General features: G+C 34.4%; 1 long non-coding RNA gene across 1 annotated transcript; it reads left to right on the plus strand.

Annotated features, from left to right (window-relative positions):
- The first annotated feature begins 284 nt into the window (after positions 1–284).
- LOC115943263 (uncharacterized) lies at positions 285–8457 on the plus strand. The gene is made up of 2 exons (XR_004077862.1): positions 285–343; positions 8386–8457. It is a non-coding gene; the product is annotated as an uncharacterized LOC115943263 (long non-coding RNA).
- The last annotated feature ends 255 nt before the right edge of the window (positions 8458–8712 follow it).

Below are 8712 nucleotides of genomic sequence, written 5' to 3' on the forward strand. Positions count from 1 at the left end.
CAGTGCTAGGGATACACCAGGGCTAAATTTGCCAAGGACGTCAGATACTAGATACAAGAAGGCAAGAGAAACATATTTTCACATCTGCAAAGATTTTGATGTAAGTGTATTTAAGATATCATTACAAGTTCATGTACCCTAATGTGTTGTTGTTTTTTTTTTTTAACTTTTTTAAAATTGCTTGAGGATATACCAGAGACCCAACAGTAGACTGTGTTTGTTCTTCCCTGTAATTATCCCCAAATCAACTAGCAGGAAGGAATCCTTGAAGTCATTTAGTTCATCCGCCTGTTTCCAGGTAGGCCAGCAAGAGCCTTTTCTTCTTCAGTCATAAAAATACTAGGTGAGTCAACAATTTACTTTCCTATGATACTACAGAGACTGTAGATTTTTACAGCCAAGAAATTTCTCCTAAGTCTAAACTAAATCCTACCATTTTCAAAGCAGCATTTCATTCTGCCCTTCACTAGAAAAAAAAAATCTTTGCCATCAGCCATAAAATATCTCTTCACAACTTTTCACTATGGGGACTACTTTGACGAGAACCCTGATAGGAAGAAGTTCACTCAAAGTTCATACAAGGGAACAGTAGCCAGTCTAGATCCTCTCTATCCAGCAAAGATATGATTATCTCTGCAGGCTCTCTCTCTCTCTCTTTCTGTCTTTCTTGTCTTCTTTTTAGTTGAGGTATAATTGAAATGTAACATTATGTTAGTTTCACCTGTACAACATAATAATTCGATATATTGTATATATTGTGAAATGGTCACTGTAATAAGTCTAGTTAACATCTATCACTGTACATAGTTCCAATTTTTTTCTTGTGATGAGATCTTTTAAGATCTACTCTCTTAGCAACTTCCAAATACGCAATACAGTATAATTAACTTTAGTCACCATGCTCTACATTAGATCCCCAGGACTTTTTTATTTTATAACTGGAAGTTTGTATCTTTTGACTCTCTTCACATATTTCACCCACTCCCCAACCTCCAACCAATCTCTTTTCTGTTTCTGTGAATTTGTTGTTGTTGTTGTTGTTTTAGATTCCACATATAAGTGAGATCATGCAGTATTTGTCTTTCTCTGAGTTATTTCACTTAGCATAATGCCCTGAAGTTCTATCCATACTGTTGCAAATGGCAGTATTTTTTTCTTCTTCTAACTGAACGATATTACATTGTATAGATATACCATATTTTCTTGATCTATTCATCCATTGATGGACTCTTAGGTTATTTCAATACCTTGGCTATTGTCAATAATGCTGCAATTCCATAGGACTTCTGACCTGTATTTTTCAACAGTCTTCAATATGTCCAGCCTGTCCTTATCATTCTTGCTGAGCTTATCTTATTCGCTTCAATACTTATTTTGGATCACAACAAAGAAAAATTGATTTTTTGTATTTATTGTAATAATGAAAATAACAGTAATACTACTAATAAAGCATAGTATCTGGAAAACAGAAAATATAAATTTACTATTTGGATGGTTTATACCTACATTTTTGAGCTTCAGCTTTGTCCAGGGATGGCATGGTGGCAAAGAATAATCTGACCAAGTATGTTGGTAGTACATTCTCAAGATTCTTATTTCTTGGGGTTCTATTTATGATTTTTGAACTCACTTTAATTTAGTTTGCTAACTCAGGCTGAGACTATGATGTATCATATGTCTTTTGATATTACCTGATTTTGCATTTTGCCCCAATTAAATATTATAATTTTTTTTTTCATTTTTTTTGGCCATGTTTCTTCTCCAAAACACATATCCATTCACCACATTTTTTTTGGTATGCACATATAGCTTTTGTAATACATTTACAATTGTTTTCTAATTATTTCATGAAAATTAGTCTTATCTATTCAAAGTCAAGAGGTAGTAGAGAGTAGTGGCTCTGGTTTACTCATTCCCTAGGGCAAGTTATAGAACTTCTCGTGCCTCAGTTTACTGTTATTATGCCTGTTAAAACCAAGCATCATAATAATACTTTCTTATAGGATTATTATGAAGATTACAGGGATTGATGCCGTGCTTAGGACAATTTCTAATATATAATAAGAACTGTATATATAGTTATTATCAAGAGCCAACCATCCATCTAATGTTGTAATGATATCATCGGTAAGTCCAAGCAATTGATAAAAATACAAAATTCTCTGAAGACGATTTCGGGGTTTTTGCTCAGTTGCATTTGTAACATATGTTTCTCTTTTTCTCCCCTACTGGCTGATATTCTAGCATAAGCAGTTTTCCCTGGTCAGGCACCTTCTCAGGTATATGGTACTTCATAATTTGTGTAACTACCTTATCCCAGTTATTTTTTTTTTAAGATTTTATTTATTTATTTGAGAGAGAGAGAATGAGAGAGAGCACATGAGAGGGGGGAGGGTCAGAGGGAGAGCAGACTCCCTGCTGAGCAGGGAGCCTGATGCGGGACTCGATCCCGGGACTCCAGGATCACGACCTGAGCCGAAGGCAGTCGCTTAACCAACTGAGCCTCCCAGGCGCCCCATTATCCCAGTTATTTCAATGCATTTGTATGACATACTTAGGTAATTGTTTTCAAAGTCAACTTATCAACTTATACCAGCATTCTTTTGATTTGTTAGATGTGCAAATCTATGAAAAACATTATCAAGCCAGTTTGGTTTATTGGTCTCATTCATCACATTCAAATTTTTCATAATCCAATGGTTTTGATCTTTATAAATAGATATTTGGGTGATAAATTTTAATTTATTTCCAACATTTTGTGTATAATTTTGATGGCCATAACCTGTTCCATGTCATTCTCCTTTAACTGGAGAATGAATAGGGTCAAACTTTGGTCTTTTCCTCAATTGCTAATAAGACATTAAGTTGTAATTATCTACATATTTTGATGAGATTATAGCTCCTTTTTTATTTTACATGTCCAAATCTTATTATTTTATTGTGCAAGGAAATGATATGAGGAAATTGGGGACTTCAATTTAGTGATATGAAGTCAGTGTCATCTTGTGTGTGTGTGTGTGTGTTTGAGATTTCCTTGCCATTCCTAAGGAAGGGAAGAGAATTTAGATAATTTATGACATGTTAAAGATGCCTAGTTGAAATATATCTGTAACTTGTAATGTTTAATAGTGGTGAGAAAGTTTAATTTGCCCTCTCTTTTACCCGTATTATTAAAAAAAAGAATATTTGAGTAGAGAGAAAGTGAGACATATTATGTGGCTCCTTTTTATTTGCTTTCCATGAATTTTACCCTAAAATTCCCGTAAATGCCTGTCCTCATAATGGCTTTTGGCGCTGTTATTTTTGGATAACCTAATAACAACCTAATAAAGAATGCAATACAAGAAATAAGTGTCGGAGTTTTGGGCCCTGCAGACAAATTTCTGTAATCAATCATGAGATTTACAACAGATACTAAAAAGAGAAGCAATTTTACAGAGAAAGGATTTAGGATGGCATAATGTCATCATAGGAAAAAACTCTAAACGGTATTTAGTTCCAGCCTACTCCACAAAAGCAACTGATATTTCATAAGTCATCTACATTATCATATTATGTCAAAGGGTCATAAAAATTGGGGCATTAATGAATGTAATTTAAAATATTTGACCTCAAAATAAAGTCACTCCCTTGAGACTGATAAGTATAGCTGTCTCCCACACAAAATTTCATGATGGACCTTATTTAATTTCAGAATTACCATGGTAGAAGAAATTTTGAAGTGTACAATTAGTGACTCATAGACTAAAAAATCCAGGGAGATACTTTCTATACCGTGCTGCTCCTGCACGATATGACCATCCAACACAATTTCGGAGGGGTTGGGGAAAGAGTGGACCAGTTGTTCAGACTCAGCTTTCAGTGAGGGGAAATATAGTATGGTAGAAAGTAAGTTGGATATTAGACAACCCATGAATTGGCCATATAGACATTTATAATACCTTATATGAAAAATGTTAAATGAATATTTTAGTTGAGGCATCAAGACAATCAATGCCACAATTCAGAGAGACCTGTGAGAGCAGGAAGCTGTGCTTTCCCTTTTTAGTTTTCATGTAAAATTCCAAATATTTACAGAAGTTGATAGAATTGTATAATGAATCCTTAGTATCTATGCCTTGGCTTCAACATATGGCCAACACATATCGCTTTGTTTCATCTTTATCCTTACTCCCTCTACTAATACATTATTTTGAAACAAATTCCAGACATCATAGCACTCAATGTGATATATAATATCTTAATGTGATATAAATAAAAATCTTTATGTATATCCTTAACAGATAAAGATTACTCAGTGTTTAATATATCCACAATACCACTATCTTTCTGAAAAATTTAACTATATTTCCTTAATATCACCAAAATCCAGCCAGTGTTTACATTTCTTTGTTTCACATTTTTTTATAGATAGTATGTTTGAATTAGGGTCCAGACAAAGTTCATGAATCATATTTGATTGATATATCTCTCCAGTCTCTCTTTTTATTTCCTTCTCTTATAATTATTTGTTGAAAAACTGGGTTAGTTGTCTTGAAGTTTCCCACCTTCTGGATTTTGCTAGTTTCATCCTTCTTTAATTAAAGTTCTGTTCTCCTTATAAGCTGACAACAAAGTTTAAAGCCCTGAATAACGCATTTTTAAAGAAGATGGCAAAACTAATTTTATTAACCCTTCACTCATAAAGAGGGTGGAAAGAGTAAGGGTTAGAAATGGGAACATGTTTGAAGAGAAGAGTTAGTCTGTTATGAGTCCTTTTTACCTCAGATCAAGAGAAAAGGGCTTTAATGAAACCACCCTGAGAACTTAATATAAGCCCCTGCATTTAGTCAGTGTTTGGATCCTGCCTAAAAACCTGAAAGCTTGATGTGGAGCCAAGGAGAGCTGACTGGGTTGAGAATTGCATTCTTGAAGTTTGTCAAACTACAGGATGTGTGAGATCATCTTATGAGACGATAGTGTGAAAGAGTGGCTTGGGATTAGTTTAGATTCTAACAAGAAAGCTACTTGGGAGAAGGCACTGGTACCTCTGGGAAGAAGAAGGAGCAAGAGATTGGCCAGAATACAGATGGATTTGCCCTAGGTGAAGGAACTTGAAGAAAAGATCTGAAGCTATTGATGTCCTGTAGTTTTTAGGGGATAGTTCTCCCAAGGACCCATAAAACCTCCTAGAAGTTTGAGTCAGATCCTGCCTTCTGTCTATTTCACTTTCCAGTTGAGAGGAGCAGTTTGATTGGAGAACCTGAGCTGAAGCCTTGTGATTGCAGCACATTGGAAGAAAGACCGAACTTAGAAGAAATAGACATGATTATTGCTTAAATGCTTTCAATACAATCCAAAATCATGATGATAACTGATGTTTGTTCTTTGGCTCACCCCACCCTGATTCTGGAACGTAAGCTCCAGTATGGATGGTAACTCTTACATATGTCAGCTGCAGCTATTACAACTGTGCCTGGCATGAACAATTGCTCAGGAAATATTTGTTAACTAGCTTACTACAACTTTAACCTATATGTCTGAATTAAGTCTTAAATATTGGTATCACAGACCTGCACCTCTGAAACAAATAATACATTCTATGTTTAAAAAAAAAAAAGGAAGAAGATAGTAGGAGGGGAAAAATGAAGGGGGGGGAATCGGAGGGGGAGACGAACCATGAGAGACTATGGACTCTGAGAAACATACTGAGGGTTCTAGAGGGGAGGGGGTGGGGGATGGGTTAGCCTGGTGATGGGTACTAAGGAGGGCACGTACTGCATGGAGCACTGGGTGTTATACGCAGACAGTGAATCATGGAACACTACATCAAAAACTAATGATGTAACGTATGGTGATTAACATAACATAATAAAAACAAAAAGCAAAAAAAAATATTGGTATCACTTCAGCAGTGTTTTGCAGAAGTTATTTAATGGCTATCAAATTGATCTCTTTTGCATTCTTTGCAAGAAAAAAATATTGTTTCTTTTTTTAAAAAGATTTTATTTATTTATCTGAGAGACAGAGCACAGAGGGAGAGTGAGAGAGAGAAGCAGACCCCCAACTGAGCAGGGAGCCCTACGTGGGGCTTGATTCCAAGATGCTGAGATCAGGGCCTGAGCCAAAGACAGATGCTTAACCAACTGAGCCATCCAGGCACCCCAAGAACATTAAGTTTCTTAAGTGACTTTTTCTTTTATTTAATCTTATCTACTCTAAGACATAAATTTTAGAATTTCAGAGATTTAAAAGAACAATTCAACCCTCTTATTTTACAAATGAAATAACTCAGAGAGGGTAAGTATCTTATCCAAAGGCACAGAAAAATCTATCACGATATGGTTTTTACATCAAATGAGTTATTTGCTATTTCTTCCATTTATGTTAATTTTTTTCTATTAATTAGGTTGTAAGATTATTGTCTTTGCACTAATTTATGCTTCTACATAAATCTCCCCAGCATGTATCCTGGTGCTGGCATACATGTAGCTTTAAAAAAAATACAAATTACTTAATTGAGTTATTGGAGTATCAGAAATCACTCAAAATAATATGAAGAAAAATTACATTACAAAATATGTGGTTTATTCAAGTACATTCTTTCAACATTTAAATATTATTACAATGATAATTATGTTAAGTGAAATAGCATTTTATAGTCAGAACTGTCTTAACATAAGTGTAGAAAGACAAGGTATTCAAGAAACATTTACCCAAAGTTTTGTTTGCTGTTTGAGCTATGGTTTTCCTATTTTAAGAAATAAGGGAAAATAAAGGAAATAAAGAACAACTAATTTCAAAACATATTTTTATTAAAAGGAGTGTAAAACAGCAAATGGTCTAAATAATTCTTTTCACTAAGGATGAATTTAATTTAGTGGAGAGAGGATATGGCTCAGAGTTAACTTGTAGACATAGTCTATCATGAACTAACTGTGTAATGTGGGTTTAATGCAACTTTATGTGCTTTTATTTTCTCACCCCTATTATTTCTATGCAGAGCTCAGTGGGTAAAATATAATAATAAAAGCACTTTTGAAATGATAAAAGTCAATTGATATAGAAGATTCTATGTGACCATGTGCTTAGCAGCAGAAAAGAAAAAGTCATGCTTCTGCAACTATCATCTATTTAGAATCATAGATCACAGAGGGAATGGGACATTAAAGGTCCCTCTCTATGCTGAAATGTCTTTTGCAGCATATTTCCTGAAGTTGAAATGTATACCACTGGTGGAACATGAGATGACCTTAGACAGTACATGAATGAATGTTTTTAAGTTATTTAAATGCTTATTTAAAATGCTTAAAGTATTTTAGAAAAAGAATAAAATTCCAAGATAGTAAGCCTTCACTATGACAGATATTATTGCCTTTTCTTTCAACAAAATTACTTAGGAAAAAAAGTTATCATTTTAATGTAAAAAATTAAAACATGGTACATAAATATGGTGAATTAATGATATAAGTTTTTAAATGACTAAAGCTTGGGAAATGCTTTTCCACAACCATCTATGTAGAAGAGTGGTCACTTGGCCTTTGTTTGACAAACCCAGAAAAGGAAAATTCACTGCTGGATCAGAAAGTTTATTCTATCTTTGGAAAATTTTGAACATCTCAAAATCTTGCTCTTATCTGTGCAAAATCCATTACATTGTAGTATCAAATATTTGATGTCAGTTCTGAAAATTGAGGACACCGAGACTAAGTCTAATTCCTTTTCCTCCCCATAGTCCGTGGTCCTCTACCAAACTGCCCACCTAAAATGTCCATAACTGAAGAGGGCAGCAGAATTGGGCTTTAATAATACAGATTGGTGAAACTAACATTGTTCCAGTTTCCTGACCCTTTCCAATATTTTGATTCTGGCCAATTTTATATGAACTAATAATTTACTTTTCAATTTTAAAAATTTTATAAAAATTGGGAGAAATTTGTTCATATGCTTTGAATTTTATCACACTTAGATAATAGTGAATCTGTTAGCATTTCTGGGGGAGAAAGGGCCATTCCAAATTTTGAAATGATATTTCTGTGAGATATTTTCAGCTCTTTAAAATTACAGTTTTCTATTTACTGAAGGCAGGCAAACTTGAGTATTCTGGCCTCTCATTGTCTTCTAAACTTAGTTTACATAGAGCTTTTATTTTCAAGCTAAAGCTGCTATCATTTCTTTGAGAGATGTCACTTATTTAAGGGAAAAAAAAGTTGTTTTAACTTGTACATCAGCATATTTTATTCCAAATCGCTTCCTTGGACTGAGACTTCTGAGATTTCATGAATGCAAGAGCTTCTCACTTTTGTCCATGTGTGCAAAGGAACTAGAAAAGAAGAATAATGTAAAGGAACAAAGCTAAGCCAGGACATCAGACTCCTAAGAAAAATTGCTTTCTGTCTATTTCAGTGTCCAACTAAGAGGAGCAGCTTGATTGGAGGAACAGAGTTAATGCCCTATGACTAGAGCCCATGGAATGACGTAAGTTGCAAGAAATGGAATTAAGTGACTTACTTATTAAGTAATTCACCCAAACTCACAACATCATTATAGTTCTACCAATCCTGTGCAATCCTGATGGGAGGTGAGCTGAATGACTTCCCAAAGTAAGCTCACAGGCCATGAGGGACCTCAAAAGCCATGGCTTGTGAGTTTTTCCAGTGGAAGTGAGTTTTGCCTCTGGGAATATTATTTTAAAAAGAAAATATTACTGCCCTGATTAGGGTTTTTACCAAA

The sequence above is a fragment of the Leptonychotes weddellii genome, chromosome 8 (genome assembly GCF_054177405.1).
Source record: "Leptonychotes weddellii isolate Sample4059 chromosome 8, ASM5417740v2, whole genome shotgun sequence".
Taxonomy (NCBI): domain Eukaryota; kingdom Metazoa; phylum Chordata; class Mammalia; order Carnivora; family Phocidae; genus Leptonychotes; species Leptonychotes weddellii.